The sequence below is a fragment of the Rhinichthys klamathensis genome, unplaced genomic scaffold, assembly GCF_029890125.1.
Source record: "Rhinichthys klamathensis goyatoka isolate OS25496 unplaced genomic scaffold, OSU_Roscu_1.1 h1tg000125l_1, whole genome shotgun sequence".
Classification (NCBI taxonomy): Eukaryota; Metazoa; Chordata; class Actinopteri; order Cypriniformes; family Leuciscidae; genus Rhinichthys; species Rhinichthys klamathensis.
The window spans coordinates 141,047-158,551 of record NW_026606662.1 but is presented as its reverse complement, the minus strand read 5'-3'; the positions used below and the strand labels follow the sequence as shown (position 1 = coordinate 158,551).

The 17,505-nt window shown below is 38.0% G+C and overlaps 1 protein-coding gene across 6 annotated transcripts in view; it reads right to left on the bottom strand.

The window, feature by feature from the left end:
* The window catches only part of ino80 (INO80 complex ATPase subunit), a 53,839-nt gene that overhangs the window by 9,138 nt on the left and 27,196 nt on the right, over positions 1 to 17,505 (bottom strand). The window lies entirely within an intron of this gene.

Genomic DNA, 17,505 nt, shown 5'->3' with positions numbered 1-17,505 from the left:
CCGATCCACTGTGAAGTTCTTTAAATATGTTTGATTAATAATATCTTGGACATCCAAGAACAAAACATATCAACTACGCTCAGGATGAAGTTATCGGAATGACCTTTCTCATATTTAAAAAATAAAATACTGCCTTATTCTGCTGTAAACATTAGTGATGCATGATATATTGTTACCAAATTGGTTACAGGCCAATATTAGAGTTTATCTTTTGTTTTGTTTTTTACATTTAGATTCCATCTTTATGGAAAGATTTTTTTGTCATACTGTACAGTATAATGTTGTAAAAAGTACAGAGTTTAATATTGGCCATAACATGAAAATAACTATTGGCTTATTGATGTCAACTAGAATTTTAATATTGGTTATATGTTTAATATGTTTGTTTTTTTCTCGTTTCAGTTTAACTTATTTTCTGTAATTCACATCATCCTACATTTATGAATCCACATTTCAGTTTTTAAATAATCAAATTTACATCAGTTACGTAATACCTCAACACATGTGACTGACGTTCACAGACCAGAGAATCTAGTGGCAATGGGTTGTCAATGCTGTCACCCCAACAGAGCTTATAAAAGAGGAAGCTCAGGCTTCCCATTGTTGACTGGTGCAACCCTTGACCCTAAGGTCAGCTCATGGGGGGTAAGTTAAATGACCCTGCTGGTTATGGGCACTCAGAAAGTGATTATACACACAGAGTGAGCCGGCTGCCAGAGCAATCTAGAGATCCCCAGAGAGAGTTTGAGGCCTGCTGGCCGAGCCTTAGACAGTACAAAAAGGATGTCAAACACACGGTCAGCATGACCATGTTGCTATTACCACATCATGTCCATGCTAATGTGAACCATAGCTGAACCCTGACTCAACACCCCCATGACCCTGAAACCTTTACCATAAGTGGAGGAGAATGGCTCAAATGAGCTCATATACAAGAATCTCATACTCACCGTGCTGATGATTAACAAGATAATGACCACATGGATCTAATTTACTCCAACCAAGATGAACATTTACTCTTAAGGCAGGGGGTCTCAAACATCAGGCCCGTGGGCCACATTCAGCCCGAGAGATACTTTTAATTGACCCCTCAAAAGTGCTACTCAAAACTAACAAACAAGCCTGCATGCTTATATTCATCAAAATAGTTGGGTTACATACATCTACACTGAACTACATAGAACAGAAAACTAGATAACATCTAACCAATTTGTTTGCAGAGAGGATGGTAATAATAAAGAAAAAGTAATGAAATTCACAACCATCAGTTTCAGACAGAGCAGACATTAAAATTCTCTTGAAAATGTTCAAAAAACATTAAGGGTTAAAATGGGTCATCTTCAGTTTATTCATCTCTTGATTAGCTTTTCTGAAGATTTGAATTGAAAATTAAATAAAGGATTTCACTTGGTATATTAAATATAATTCAATAAACATTAAATTATTATTATTATTTAATGTAAACAAATTATAATTCTAAATATCTACAATATTATAATTTATTATAATAGATTAGTTAAATATTTAAATAATTTAATTGGGATATTTAACTAACATTTAAAAGTTTGGGGATGGTAAGATTTATGTTTTTAAAACAAGTAACTCAACTCAACTCATGGATGGATTTATTTCATTTAAAAAAATTGGTGAAATATTAATTTAATTTAAAAACAATTGTTTTCTATTTTGAAATTTTAAAATGTCATTTATTCCTGTGATTGTACAGCTGAACTTTCAGCATCATTACTCTAGTTTTCAGTCACATGATCCTTCAGAAATCAGTCTAATATGCTGATTTGCTGCTCAAAAAGCATTTCTTTTTCTTATCACAGTTGAAAATGGTTGTTGAGCTAAATATTTTTGTGGAAACCACTATAAAAAAATTTTTTTGAAACATGATCCTTTGCTAAATAGAAAGTTAACAGAAAAAAAGCTTATTTATTAGTTGTTGTTTTTTTTGATAAGGCACCCTTGCTGAATATTGGTACTTAATACTGAAAGTATTCTTTTTTCTTTTCTTTTTTTACCCCAGATTTACATAGATTTACAGTGACTTGCAGCTGAGCGTGCACATTTAAACTAATAAAGATCTAATAGAACTTATTACACACTATATAATGATTATACATTACACAACATAATACTTATTTACTATACTACTTTTAGACCACTAAAGACTGCTTGAGTGATCATATTTCATTGCCTGCTGAAATACACGTTTAACAACCATATCCCACAGTGCTAACAGCAATGGTTTCTTTAGCAAAAAGCAGAGGTTTCAGGTTCCTGACTGAGAGAAGGACGGTTTCGTGAAGAGAAGAGAGACTCCCATACGCTCTTCCCCATAAAGCTCTAATCTAATGGGTCTGGCGTCAGAGGAATAAGGCAACAAGCTGCCAGATCCCCCTTTATGAAGCCCCTGAATGACTGTGGGATGAAGATGGTGATCTAAGGGGATGATGTGACCCGTTGGTGCCCACAACTCAACGAAACCGGCACCACAGAGTCTCCTCTGGTGTTTCCATTCCCTTCTTATCAAATCCCCCCACACGTCCTATTTCACAAGCCTGACGACTCTGCAATTACTCACTTTTTTCAGTTAGACTTTACATGCTACTACTTCATCGAAAACATTTGGTGAGTCCTCCATGCTTATCAAACAAAGCTAATCTCGTAAAAAAAATAAAAAAAAATAAAACATTTTCAGAGGAAACTAACAAGGGCGACTACATTATTTAGATTTCAAAATAACGGATGGATTGTGTTGGCATGAAAGTTCATAGAGGACGTTTCATGTACTTTCAGGATGATTTCCAACTCAACTGCAAACCAAGGGGAACTCAAAGTTACCAAGCATTGTACCATCTGATGTTACCATGGTTACCACTATCCATCCAACCCACCTGCTGGTGGCAACCCCTTAAAAATGCCTCTTCCAGGAGCCTCAGCTCTAATCCAATCCCTCCCGTCCAAAACTCAGGTCTGACCCAGTTTAAAAATCTGCCACAGAGCCCTGGACAAGCTCATTAACCCCGCTCCCTACTTAATTGCCCTTCCGCTGTATGCTAATTTCATTAAAGCAATCTGAGCTTTAGGGACATTTCTTCTGGCAAAGGGACAGTAGGTGAAAGCACAAGCACCAGGCTCTTATGACCTCTATGCTATAAGATTAGCTTTAGTGTTTACTGACGCCCTGTACAACCACTGGCCAACACCTAAACATTGGCACAGGGCCAAGGGGTAAAGTTGATGCTTAACACAAACAATATTTGTTTTTCCACACTATGAAACTTTGCTTAAGTGACAGTGATTACTGCACCTTAAAAACAGGGCAGAGTTGCAAAAATAAATGATGTATTCATGCTTTAGAAGGGCATGAGCTCAGATTTGAAGTGTGATATACTTCCAAATTAAGGGATAATTCACTCAGAATAAACATTCTGTCATCATTTACTCACCCTCAAGTTGTTTTAAACATGTTTGACTCTCATGCTGTAGAACACAATACAAGATGATATTTTGAACAATGTTTCAACTGTTTTTGTCCATAAAATGGAAGGAAATGGGGTCCAAAAAAACATTAGGTGAAATATCCCTTTATACTTTATAGAAAGTGCTCAATACAACATTTAAGACATAAAACCTACAGACCAGCAGCTAAAGAAATGTTCAGATCGGTGGGATATTCCATCTAAAGCCGTCTTTTTGTAGTCTACAGGTAAAGATTGTATAAAATGCGACACATCTGCTGCCACACACTTGTTTATGGGGTCTTGCAGCAGTGAAACGAGCAAATGAGGGAGACTGTCATTAAGCTGTCATATATCGATTGTACTCACCAGATCCCACCTGGGATCTATGCACAAACCCAAACACAAAAGCACAGGGGATGAAATATGTGACCACATTTTCAATTTCACACAAAATGGAGAGGCAAAGCAGGCTAAAACCGAGCAAAATGCTCCCTCTGTAGGCCAGAGGAGAACTGCAGAGGGAGAATTGCATCAGGGAAGCAACTTGTTTCATGAAAGGTCGACATTTGCAGCCTTTGACCTGCAAAAATAAAATACGTGGTGGCCTTGAGGACATATTGAGCAGTGGAGCTCACGGGAAATCAGGGTTCGAGTCTGTCCCTGGCCATGTTTCCATACTGTTCCCCACTCTCTCCCCTTGACTTTCTGTCTTCTCCTACTATAAGAAAATGAATGTAGCATCAGACAAGTTTATTAGATATGTGATATATTTAGGGCCCAAGCCTTGAAAAGGCGAAGGCCCTATTGTTTTCCTAAGGATTATTATTATTCTTCCGACTTATTATTATTATTATTATTTTACTACCTTTTGGGCACTTTTGGGGCACTTAACATGCTCGAAAACTCTTGAAACTTTGCACACGGGTCAGAACCCGCGGCCATCAGGGCCGGGCTGAAGCTGGTACCCGGGCATGGCAGGGGGGCTCGACAGCGCCACCTGGAACGGGGTTTGAACACTTGTCCATATATCAAACACGCTTGCATGTAATAATCTGAAACTCGCTACACTTATATATCTCATCGGGCCGAACAACTTTCGTGCTTTAAGTTTTACCCCAGCCCAACAGGAAGTCGGCTATTTAGGGTTGTTTGGAAACGCATGCTCAGGAATTTGAAACACTTCTCCTAGGGAATTCCCCCGTTCGTCTCCAAACTCGGTGTGCATGAAGTCAAGACACTGAGGATGAAAAATTTGCCAGGGGATTTTTGATATCTCGAACGGTTTGGCCGTGGCGAGGAAACGAATTTATGGCGAATAATGGAAACAGGAAGTGTGTTATAACTTCTGCATACATTAACTGATCTTGATGAAACTTCAGCAGTGTGTTCGCTATAAGAGGCCGATCACATGGATGTGACTATTGTGAGTCAAAGTTATAGCGCCACCAACTGGCAGCAGGAAGTGTGTCACTTTCTAAATGCTTTGAAATCACCCTCTTATTTTTACCCGATTTTCTTCAAACTTTATGTGTATAATGTAAACACACGGCAGATGTAGACCTGTGAAAGGATTATTGATATCTTAGATACTGTTGCCGTGGCAACGCATCAAACTTTATTATTCTTTGTTGATGCTTTTGAGACTCTTAACATGCTTGAAATTGCATGAAACTCGACAGACACATCACATTTATTAGCCAGTAGACATGTGCAAAGTTTCAGAAACGGGCGTGGTGCAGGGGCTCAGTAGCGCCACCTTTAGTCAAAAATGGGGTATTAGTTTTACCTACAGTAACAAAAATAGGCACGTATATTGTTCTCCTCGAGCCGGACAAATTTCTAATTTACACTCACTAGCTCGGATCGACAGGAAGTCAGATATTTTGGTTTGAATGTGATTTTCAGGAGGATTTTCTCCCTCCCTCTCTCTCTGTCTCTGCATCTATGTGTGTGTGTGTGTGGGGTGAGGGGATTGTCTGTTGAGTGAAAATGCTTTTAAAATTGTTTTTCAAGGTTTTGGGGCCCTTAACGTGCTCGAAAACTCTTGAAACTTTGCACACAGGTCAGAACCCGCGGCCATCAGGGCCGGGCTGAAGATGGTACTCGGGCGTGGCAGGGGGGCTCGACAGCGCCCCCTGGAACGGGGTCCGAAAACTTGGTCCATAAATCAAACACACTTGCATGTAATAATATGAAACTCGGTACACATATAGATCTCATCGGTTCATATATACTTCATGCTCTTACTTTTTACCCCAGCCCAACAGGAAGTCGGCTATTTAGGGTTGTTTGTTAAACGCATGCAATGGAATTTAAAGTACTTCTCCTAGAGAATTCAAAGAAATGCCACGAAACTCGGTCAGCATGAAGTCAAGACATTGAGGATGAAAAATTGACAGGGGATTTTTGATATCTCGAACGGTTTGGCCGTGGCGAGGAAACGAATTTATGGCGAGAAACGTGAAACAGGAAGTGTGTTATAACTTCAGCATACATTAGCTGATCTTAATGAAACTTCACCAGTGTGTTCGCTGTAAGAGGCCGATCACATGGATGTGACTATTGTGAGTCAAAGTTATAGCGCCACCAACTGGCAGCAGGAAGTGTGTCACTTTCAAAATGCTTTGAAATCACCCTCTTATTTTTAACCCGATTTGCTTCAAACTTCATCTGTATAATGTAAATACACGGCAGATGTAGACCTGTGAAAGGATTATTGATATCTTTGATACTGTTGCCGTGGCAACGCATCAAACTTTAAAATTCTTTTAGGATGCTTTTGAGACTCTTAGCATGCCTGAAATTGCTTGAAATTGCATGAAACTCGACAGACAGATCACATTTATTAGCCAGTAGACTAGGGGTGTCCCCGACTAAGGATTTTCATAGTCGAATCAGATTCGTCAAGTCCTGCCTATAGTCGACTAATAGTCGAATCATGTGTGTGGTGTTGGGGAGGGGGCGGGGCTTTAACATTTTAAAGCCGCGATGTACAGAACATCACACAAAGATATAGAAGAAAATGTATAAAAACATTTTGGATCAATAAAACTAAGAAATAACATAAATAACTGCAGAAAGGCCACACTGCAGATAGGATTTGCATTTCACATGCAAATCAAATTAAATCGGCTGAATTGCCTGTACGAGCATGCTCTAAGTAGGCCTACAGCGCAACATCAATGCACTGAAAAATATTTAACAATTAAGAACACAATATACATTTATAATAAATAAAAATACAAAACGAAATAAGTCAGAATCAAGTCACAAGAAGCAGAACAAATGTGTGCAAAATGCCTAAAGTGCAGGGGAACAAATATTCAAAACACAAGTCACAAATAGTTAAATTAGATCACCCTGAGTGATCAATTAATAAAATAAAAATAAAGAAATTATTAAAATAACGAAAGTATGGCCAGGATTGTCAACTTTGTCTTTTTAACTGCAGAAACAACAATAAACGCTAAACTGGAGCGGCAGTCTTTTTAGCTAAACGTGTTCACACTCACAGTATCCAAAAATCAAATTAGAACTGGCTGAAATGTTTTGAAATCACTTGTACCCATACCTGATCGAAAAAACAAAATCCAGTCTTTCACTCGGCCTGTGTCCGTTTGAGTCTTTTCAAATTGTGTGCGCGGATAAAATACATTCTAAAACCCTTAACGTGAAAAACGCTTAACGGTCCTAAAACTGTTATATTAAAAGATCAAATTCTGTACACACCTTATTAATAAAGCATATTATATAGCCTACAGAAAAGCAGATGAGCCCAGAATATGAACGCAATGCGTTTTATTATTGGCTACGTTAAGCATTTTCCTCGCATAGAAAACCGTTAAAGAAAAAGCTTTACGTGACTTTCTATAGGAGAAACGCGTTGCGTTCATATTCTGGGTTCATCTGCTTATATGCACATAGAATGGTTTCTTAAGGTGTGTAGCCTACTGTGTACATACATTAAGCACGTAAAAGTGCCATTTAAGCGTTTTAAAAGCTTTTTTCACGTTAAGCGTTTTAGAACGTCCCGAGGAAAACCAACCTGTTAACGTTGGCCGGCAGAAGTGCGATCATGGTTTTCCTGATGCTAAATCCAGCCTTGGAGAATATCCTTTCTGATGGTGTGCATCTTTAGATTTTCTTATCCCAGACATTTTTAAAGATTTAAATCCCTGCCGACAAGACGCTCCTCTGTCGGTCACGGATCGAAAGTGAAACTTAAATCTGTCACGGGGTGTTTGGATTTATTCACGCTGCACGCACGTTAAAAAATATTTATTAAAAGCTTCTTTCTTTGCACATTTTTATTGACAGCATTATCATAATAGGCTGTGTATTAACGTATTGGCAGAAAACCAGTAGTTCTATGTGAAATCAGTCTTTGACCACACTCATATAGCCAAAATGACATAATCCTCGTTTAATAACACATCTGCGAAGATTCGACCGTGAGATTGGTAGTCGAATCAGGCTCCTCCTATCGAAGCATCGAATCTTCGACTATTCGGGGTCACCCCTACAGTAGACATGTGCAAAGTTTCAGAAACGGGCGTGGTGCAGGGACTCAGTAGCGCCACCTTTTGACAAAAGTGGGGGGGGTTAGTTTCATCTACAGTTACAAAACTTTTTCAACTTGATGAAAATACATTAAAGATGCTAAATTGTGAACGGATATTGAATATCTCAAACGGTTTTGCTATGGCGAGGGATTATGTCAAAAAAAGAATCAGGAAATGTCTCATATCTTTCTAAAATGTAATTATACACCATTTATTTTTCTATAAAATTATACTAATATTAGAACTAAACCCATTGTATTCCTTTTTTTCAATTTAAGATTTATGTTTAAGTTTAAAAACAGTCAGAATGGTTGTTTAGCCAAAAAAAAAAAAATCATTCATAGTGCTTTACTGCCCTCTTGTGTTCAAAATCAGGTAGGCAAATTGTATTAAATTGTAGGGACGCTACTATGGGAATATTTTCCCACCGTGACACCGCTGGGGGCTTTAAAATCGCTAACTTGAAAGCGAAAGTAACGGACGTCCCCACAAGACATTAACAAGGGTGCGGAGTACAGCGAGAGTTTTCAATTAAATCCTATGGAAGTAGGAATGAACTAAACAACATTCACTCTGTTCTGCTCGTTCCTCGGCGTGAACGCGCACCGTTATGAATGCCCGTGCAGCCGTGAGCATTTTCGTTTCATTTTAAAAGAAGCCCCATATCGGGGGCGGATTTCTTGAATGTATTTTACAAAATCACAATGTTGTGTTTGATTGCGAGTATCCAAAAATATAAGTAAACACTTTGCAGTTTGAATGATCTTCTTGAATAAAATGACGGAGTAGCCAATGTTTCCACTGTTCGATCGCGGACGTTCACACGGACATTGATAATGGTGGCGCGTGCAGAGCGATTGTGTGTCAAAGTTATAGCGCCACCAACTGGCAGCAGGAAGTGTGTCACTTTCTAAATGCTTTTGACAAAAGTGGGGGGGTTAGTTTTATCTACAGTAACAAAACTCGATATGTATATTGTACTCTTCGAGCCGGACAACTTTCTAAATTACTGTAATTAGCTACGACCAAGAGGAAGTCAGATATTTTGGTTTGAATATGGTGAGCCTCTCTCTGTCTCTCTCTGAGCCAATATGGCAAGCCGTTTTAACATTTAATCATTTTAACCTACTAGTCTCTATTTTCATGCTACTAGTACTTATTTTTTAGATACTAGTATCTATTCCATTAATTACTAGTACTTATTCATTAGCGACTAGTGCTTATTCTTTAGTACTAGTGCCTATTCTTTAGATACTAGTGCTTATTCTTTAGATATTCTTTTGAATACGTATTAGTAGCTAACGAATAAGTACTGGTATCTATTTAATAGATACTAGTATCTAATGACTTAGTACTAGTATTTATTGAATAAATACTAGTATCTATTAATAGGTACTAGTATCTAAAAGGTCATTTTCTCTTTCTCTCTCTCTGAGCCAATATGGCAAGCCGTTTTAACATTTAATCATTTTAACCTACTAGTCTCTATTTTCATGCTACTAGTACTTATTTTTTAGATACTAGTATCTATTCTATTAAGTACTAGTACTTATTCATTAGCGACTAGTGCTTATTCGGTTTAGAATATTCAAAGTGCTTATTCAATTTTTCTGCTTATTTATATTTTCAGAGCAGAAAATCCAATTTTTCTGCTTATTCAATATTGCATCTAAAATGGAAGTGACTTGACGTGTGTGTGTGTGTGTGTGTGTGTGTGTGTGTGTGTGTGTGTGTGTGTGTGTGTGTGTGTGTGTGTGTGTGTGTGGACGCGCACCGTTATGAATGCCAGTGCAGCCGCATACTTTTTAGTGTCACTTTAAAATTAGCGCCATATCGGGGGCCGATTGCTTCCGGTTTTCAGGGAAAACACAACAACAAAAGAGTAAATGACAGATTCGCTTAAATGGGCGCTTTTACACAAAATATTCCGTCATCATTTTTTCAGTCAGCTCTTCACTCTCGTGATTAATGAAATTTGACTCCTGTTGCTGATCTTTGCTGCAACTTTCGTTCAGCTCACAATTTAGTAAGCAAACACGTTCAGGTTTTAATTGTAGTGACTAAATGATTTTATTAAACACACACACACACACACACACACACACACAAACACACACATCAAATTGACAGTGGGGGGCAATGGTATATTTAAATCTGCATATTGTAATATATGCAGGGCACCCCAGTCCAGTCTTATTAAATGTATGCTTCATCTTTCATTTTTAATTTGTAAATTTGATCAATAAATTCAATTATTTAGAATGATTAGACACTATATGGCTTTTACCCTAGGTAGGGCTGATCAAATTAAATCGTTTACACTGAAAAATAACAATGCATTAAATAATGTTATGAGATTGTTTTAAATATAAGTCAATTAAAAATCGTTGGAAAGAATGATACTTTTAAACATGACACTAAACCGTCATTAGGTGTCGCCAGGCGACCGTCTTAATGAGCGAGTCATTGATTCAATCGTTCAAACAATTCGTTCGAACGACTGAGTCAGTCATGAATGAGACAGATGTTTATGGATTGGTCATTGAATCTTTGAGTCAACCAATTCGTTCAAAATGCTGAATCATTCAGTAATGAGAAAACACGTTGCTGTGAGATGCACAATGGTTCTGCTGTGATCTTTATTTAACTATTTTCGTTGCTAAAACTGAAATAAAGTCAACATTGTATCTAAAATGTAAGTGACTTGATGTGTGTGTGTGTGTGTGTGTGTGTGAGAGAGAGATTGGGTCTGTTACAGTGAAAAGAGTTTAACCCTTTAAGGCCTTGTCTTTTTGGATATATATCAACACTAACTTTATTCTCATCTGAATTATAAATAACTTATTTCTGTATAAAATAAAAAATCCCGAATAATCCAGACCAACCAGAGCGCACTATTTCTACAACATCATCAGTGCTGAAGCGGAACTACCAGAGCCGTTCGGCAGATAGCGAGCAGATATTTTGATATTTTGTGTCACGTTGTGCACAATAACCCTAAAGGCACCAGGGTGGCGGTGCCACCGGCTTTTTATATACATATATATATAAATATAGCTGCGAGCAGCGATGAAGGGCCAAAGCCGGCGGCACCGCGACCCCGGTGCCTTTAGGTAAAGGCACCGGGGTTGCGGTGCCACCGGCTTGGGCCCGTAATCGCTGCTCGCAGCTATATTTATATATATATATTTATTATTATTATTCTTTTTCTATCAACCTTTCGGGCACTTTTGGGGCCCTTAACGTGCTCGAAAACTCTTGAAACTTTGCACACGGGTCAGAACCCGCGGCCATCAGGGCCGGGCTGAAGATGGTACCCGGGCGTGGCAGGGGGGCTCGACAGCGCCCCCTGGAACGCGGTCCGAAAACTTGGTCTATAAATCAAACACGCTTTCATGTAATAATTTGAAACTTGGTACACATATAGATCTCATCGGTTCATATATCCTTCATGCTCTTACTTTTTACGCCAGCCCAACAGGAAGTCGGCTATTTAGGGTTGTTTGGAAACGCATGCTCAGGAATTTGAAACACTTCTCCTAGGGAATTCCGCCGTTCGTCTCCAAACTCGGTGTGCATGAAGTCAAGACATTGAGGATCCCAAATTGCGAACGGATTTTTGATATCTCGAACGGTGTGGCCGTGGCGAGGAAACGAATTTATGGCGAATAATGGAAACAGGAAGTGTGTTATAACTAGTGCTGGGTTTCGATTCAAATTTCAAGAATCGATTCGATTCCGATTCTCAAGATCTTGAATCGATTATCATTATTCGATTCGATTCGATCCGATCCGATCCGATCTTCGAGATTAAGATAAGTGTTTTTGAAAAAAGCATATTTTTTTTCCAGCTGTTGAATTACAGGACTGTAGTTATGCAACATATTGATACAATTATTATAGACATTTAACTGCAAATTAATGGAGTATGGATGGTTGTAAAGAACAATCCCCCTTCCAGAGTGTTGATACAACTGCTTTCACAAACTTGCACTGGTGTAGACGACAGAGGACGCAGAGGTATATCAGCAGCAGTAACCGCAGAGGATTGCAAGTAACCGCAGCAACCGCGATATTCACGTTTTTTATAAGGCTTTACCCTTCTTGTTTTGAACTTCATGCATGTGTATTGAATGTTAAACAAGTTCATAATGATAACAAACAAGACTGTTTATCGTGGTGATGTGTAGCCTACAGAGGCTTCGCACAGACAGTGAATGAGAGAGATCGGCAGAGCGCGTGCGATTACCTGCGTCTGTCTTTGAAGTCATATATGTATTTGTGAAAAAGGTTGCCGTGTCAAAGGAAAGCGAAATATTTGTCGTATCATCCTTTTAACGTTCACGTCACGGGTATTTACCATAAATGCGCGTCAGCAGCAGCGCTGGTCAGCATCCCACTGCGCGAGGAAGCCGCGGGGAAATAAAATCAGCGAGTCACGCATTGAATCAATGCCATATTGGTCTCTAATAAGTAAAGCATCAGCTTCAGCGTTACCCATGCGACGCATTGCTGCTCAGCTGAGCCTTGAAAAGTGGAACTCAAAGTTAAAAAATAATTAACACCTTGTTTCATTACATCTCTTTTAATGAATCAGCTTTTTTGAACGTGTTCGTTGAATGAACGGTTTAATGACTCACTCAAAGCCCGTTGTCGTAACAATGTGCGCGCTGAGTGAAAGCCTTTCAATGCGCATACAGGGATCTCCCAGTCGCGGCAAGTTAAAGTTCACGGGGAAAATGTAAACCTATTAAAATCGATCCTCTGAGTTACGGATCGATCTTTAGAAATTAATATGAAAATCGATTCAGAATTGGTGAATCGATTTTTTCAACACAGCACTAGTTATAACTTCTGCATACATAAACTGATCTTGATGAAACTTCAGCAGTGTGTTCGTTGTAAGAGGCCGATCACATGGATGTGACTCTTGTGAGTTAAAGTTATAGCGCCACCAACTGGCAGAAGGAAGTGTGTCACTTTCAAAATGCTTTGAAATCACCCTCTTATTTTAACCCGATTTGCTTCAAACTTCACTACTATAATGTAAACACACGGCAGATGTAGACCTGTGAATGGATTCTTGATATCTTAGATACTGTTGTCGTGGCAACGCATCAAACTTTAATATTCTTTTTTTATGCTTTTGAGACTTTTAGCATACTTGAAATTGCATGAAACTCGACAGACACATCACATTTATTAGCCAGTAGATATGTGCAAAGTTTCAGAAACGGGCGTGGTGAGGGGCTCAGTAGCGCCACCTTTTGTCAAAAGTGGGGGGATTAATTTTATCTACAGTAATAAAAATCGGTATGTGTATTGCTCTCCTCCAGCCAGACAACTTTCTAATTTACACTCAATAGCTCCAACCAACAGGAAGTCAGATATTTTGGTTTGAAAATTGTCATTTTATGTCTCTCTCTCTCTCTGAGCCTACGTCTCTGTGTGTGTGTGTGTCTGTGAGTGTGGGGAGGGGGAGGGGGGCTATATTAACCATTTGACTGCTGTGTGGTTTGGCCTGCATTAAAAAAGAAAATAAATGTCTTACGCCTTGTATTTTTAAAATAAGTTGTATTAATAAGTAAAGGCATATAACCAGTTGAATTGTAGTGCATTGAAAATAGTTTTATATAATTAGTTTATTAATTAAATTAACTTGGTCCAGAAACTTCGTCAGAAAATTTGGTCCATAAATCAAACACACTTGCATGTAATATTATGAAACTCAGTACACATATAGATCTCATCGGGCCAAACAACTTTAAGCCAGCCCAACAGGAAGTGGGCTATTTTGGTCTTAATGTGGATGTTTTGCAAAACCAGGCTCTACATTTTTAACCACTCCTCTTAAGTGGTTTATTTTATTCCCACCAAACTTTTTCAACATGATGAAAATACATTAAAGAAGCATAATTGTGAATATCTATTGAATATCTCTAATTGTTTTGCTATGGCGAGGGATTAAAGTCATGTAAAAAAAAAAAACACTAAAAGCCTCATATCTTCTAAAAATGTAATTATACACCATTTATTTCTAGATAAAATTATACAAATATCAGAACTAAACCCATTTTATTCTTGTTTTCAATTTAAGAATAATGTACAAGTTTAAAAACAGCCAGGATGCACTATTCAGTTAAAAAATAAATATATCAAATAATACATAGGGCTATACTGCCCTCTTGTGTTCAAAATCAGGTAGGCCTGTTGTATTTAAATATAGGTAGCTGCTATGTGACTCCGAGAATTTTTTCTCACCGGTTTTTGACCACTGGGGGCTTTTATATCGCTAAGTTAAAAGTGAAAGTAAAGTAAGGACATTTATAGTGGTGGCGCTTGCAGTGCGCTCGAATGAATTTCTATGGAAGTAGAAATGAAAAAACGTTCGCTCTGTTTTGCTCGCTCGTCGCCATGGACGCACACCATTATGAATGCCAGTGCAGCCGCATACTTTTTAGTGTCACTTTAAAATTAGTGCAATATCGGGGACCGATTGCTTCCGGTTTTCAGGGAAAACACAACAACGAAAGAGTAAATGACAGATTCGCTTAAATAGGCGCTTTTACACAAAATATTCCGTCATAATTTTTCCAGTCAGCTCTTCACTCTCGTGATTAATGAAATTTGACTCCTGTTGCTGATATTTGCTGCAACTTTCGTTCTGCTCACAATTTAGTAAGCAAACACGCTTCAAATGTGTTTTTATTTTATTTTTGTGTATATATATATATGTGTGTATATATATATATATATATAGCTTATGTTTCAAATATGAGTTAATTAACAATCGTTTGAAAGAATGATACTTTTAAACATAACACTAAACCGTCATTAGGTGTCGCCAGGCGACCGTCTTAATGAGCGAGTCATTGATTCATTTGTTCGAACGATTCGTTCGAACGGCTGAGTCATTCATGAATGAGACAGATTATGGATTGGTCATTGAATCTTTGGGTCAACCGATTCGTTCAAAATGCTGAATCATTCAGTAATGAGAAAACACGTTGCTGTGAGATGCTCGATGGTTCTGCTGTGATCTTTGTTTAACTATTTTCGCTGCTGAAACAGAAAAAAGTCAATATTGCATATAAAATGTAAGTGATTTGACTTGTGTGTGTGTGTGTGTGTGTGTGTGTGTGTGTGTGTGTGTGTATGATTGTGTCTGTTACAGTGATTGTTTAACCCTTGTTAAAGTTTAGGCCTTGTCTTTTTGGATATATATCTTTTTATATAAAAAAAATAGGCATACAACCCATATATTTTAAATGTATTGTTTGCTTTAAATTACATTAAGATTTGTATGTTTGGTAATTGAACCTGAATGAATTTTAAATGAATGTGCTATATTTCAGAGTTTTCCTTAAAATTTGAACTAACTTTATTCTCATCTGAATGATAGACTATTTATTTCTGTATAAAATAAAAAAGAGATTTTGGTTGGGTGACAGTTGTAGTTTACAGTTTGACAAAAGCACAATGTTGTGTTTTATTGCGATTGTACACAAATATAAGTAAACACTTTGCAGTTTGAATAATGTCCTGTATGAACAAAAGGACGGAGTATGTTTTTATGTCTACATTGTTCAATCACGTTTCACACACACACACACACACACACAAACTTTTTTCTAATCAGATCAGGCAAGTAATATTCTGTCTTGGCACACTTGATTTAACTTTCAATCTTGTGTACTTATTTCATGTGTCCATTAAGTCCATGAGACCGTAGGGTGTCTCATTTTTCATTTTAGGATTCAGAAGTTTGCTCACGCATATGATATGTGCCCTCAATGCACACTTTTGCAGAGCCCACACCAATGCAAGCTCTACAGTCAAAGCGGGGTTAAGTTATTGCCCGTCATGCACAGTAACCCTAAAGGCACCAGGGTGGCGGTGCCACCGGCTTGTTTATATATATATATATATAAATATAGCTGCGAGCAGCGATGAAGGGCCAAAGCCGGTGGCACCGCCACTCCGGTGCCTTTAGGTAACTAAAGGCACCGGGGTTGCGGTGCCACCGGCTTGGGCCCGTAATCGCTGCTCGCAGCTATATTTATATATATATATATATTAGTGTGATTATACTCTTATTTTTGGATAAGTAAAAATAAATTTAAAATATCCCTTTTAATATACAAACTATCAATCAATAATTTATTGCCATGTCAACTAAGTTGATAGGAATTTGTCTTGGTACAACTCTCAGACATAAATAACCAAAAAACAGACATCATAAGTACACCAACAATGAACCCAACAATCCCCAGCAACCATAGGACATAGGACCAAAACCCTGCAGACATTAAAAAGGACAATACCCTATGGCAGAGAAAGTGCACAATGCATACAGTTAATGAGGTATGTGAAACTAGTAACTAAGGCGTAACTAAACAGTAACTAAGGCGTTAAAAACAAATAAATAAATAAAATAATTGACTAGAAAACATGATAAAAAAGGATAAGCTGAAGGATAAGCTTCCCAAACACCTTGGTGAAGCCTGGCTGTTTTTCAGAGCCAGAAAGGCGGGGCGAGGGAGCAGATCACAAACAATTATGCAGTCACTGTTGTTTGGGCCCCAAATCAAAAAGGCCAGGAATATTTCCGGCCATTTTGCTGGAGTGCAGAGATTCTTTGAAAGAACAGGAAGGGAAAGCAGAGTTTCCCACAGGCTGTCTGTGAGCTGAGCTCTGCAGCATTCTCACTCTCTCTCCCTCAAAACAACAGCTCAAAGCAGCAGTCGCGTTACAACAATGTGCAGAGCTATTGCAAGAGAGAGCCTGTCCTTCTGTGGCCTGCCCACAATTACTGTGACACCAAAGGTACAGCAGCAACACGCTAACACAACAGTATAAAACACCCGATGGGTGGCTGCACCAATACATGTCTGTGTGTGTGTGTGTGTGTGTGTGTGTGTGTGTGTGTGTGTGTGTGTGTGTGTGTGTGTGTGTGTGTGTGTGTGTGTGTGTGTGTGTGTGTGTGTGTGTGTGTGTGTGTGTGTGTGTGTGTGTGTGTGTGTGTGTGATTAAGTGATGATAAAAAAATACAGTAAGAGGTGAACATGCCTAGATTCGTTTGATCTGTAACTATAACTAAAGACGTAAATAAAAACATTCAACTTTTATTATTATTATGATTCTTTATTAAATGTATGACATGTTTGTGTGATCATCATTTTTTGTATGACTATTTAATATACAACTCAAAACTGTATCTGTAACTTCATATAATATATATCAGGGATTTTCAATCTTTAAGATTGTTAGACCTCCAAATATGATCAATTTAAAAGGCATCTATACAGTTTTCTTATAAAGATCCAACTTTAAAAGTTAATGTTAATGTCAAATTATTACGTTTTTTTTTCTACTCATTATAGTGCTGAACTGTATTTAGCACTGTATTTATTTAGTTACCCATTTATTTTAATCTAATCTTCGTTTATTATTATTATTATATTTTGCAT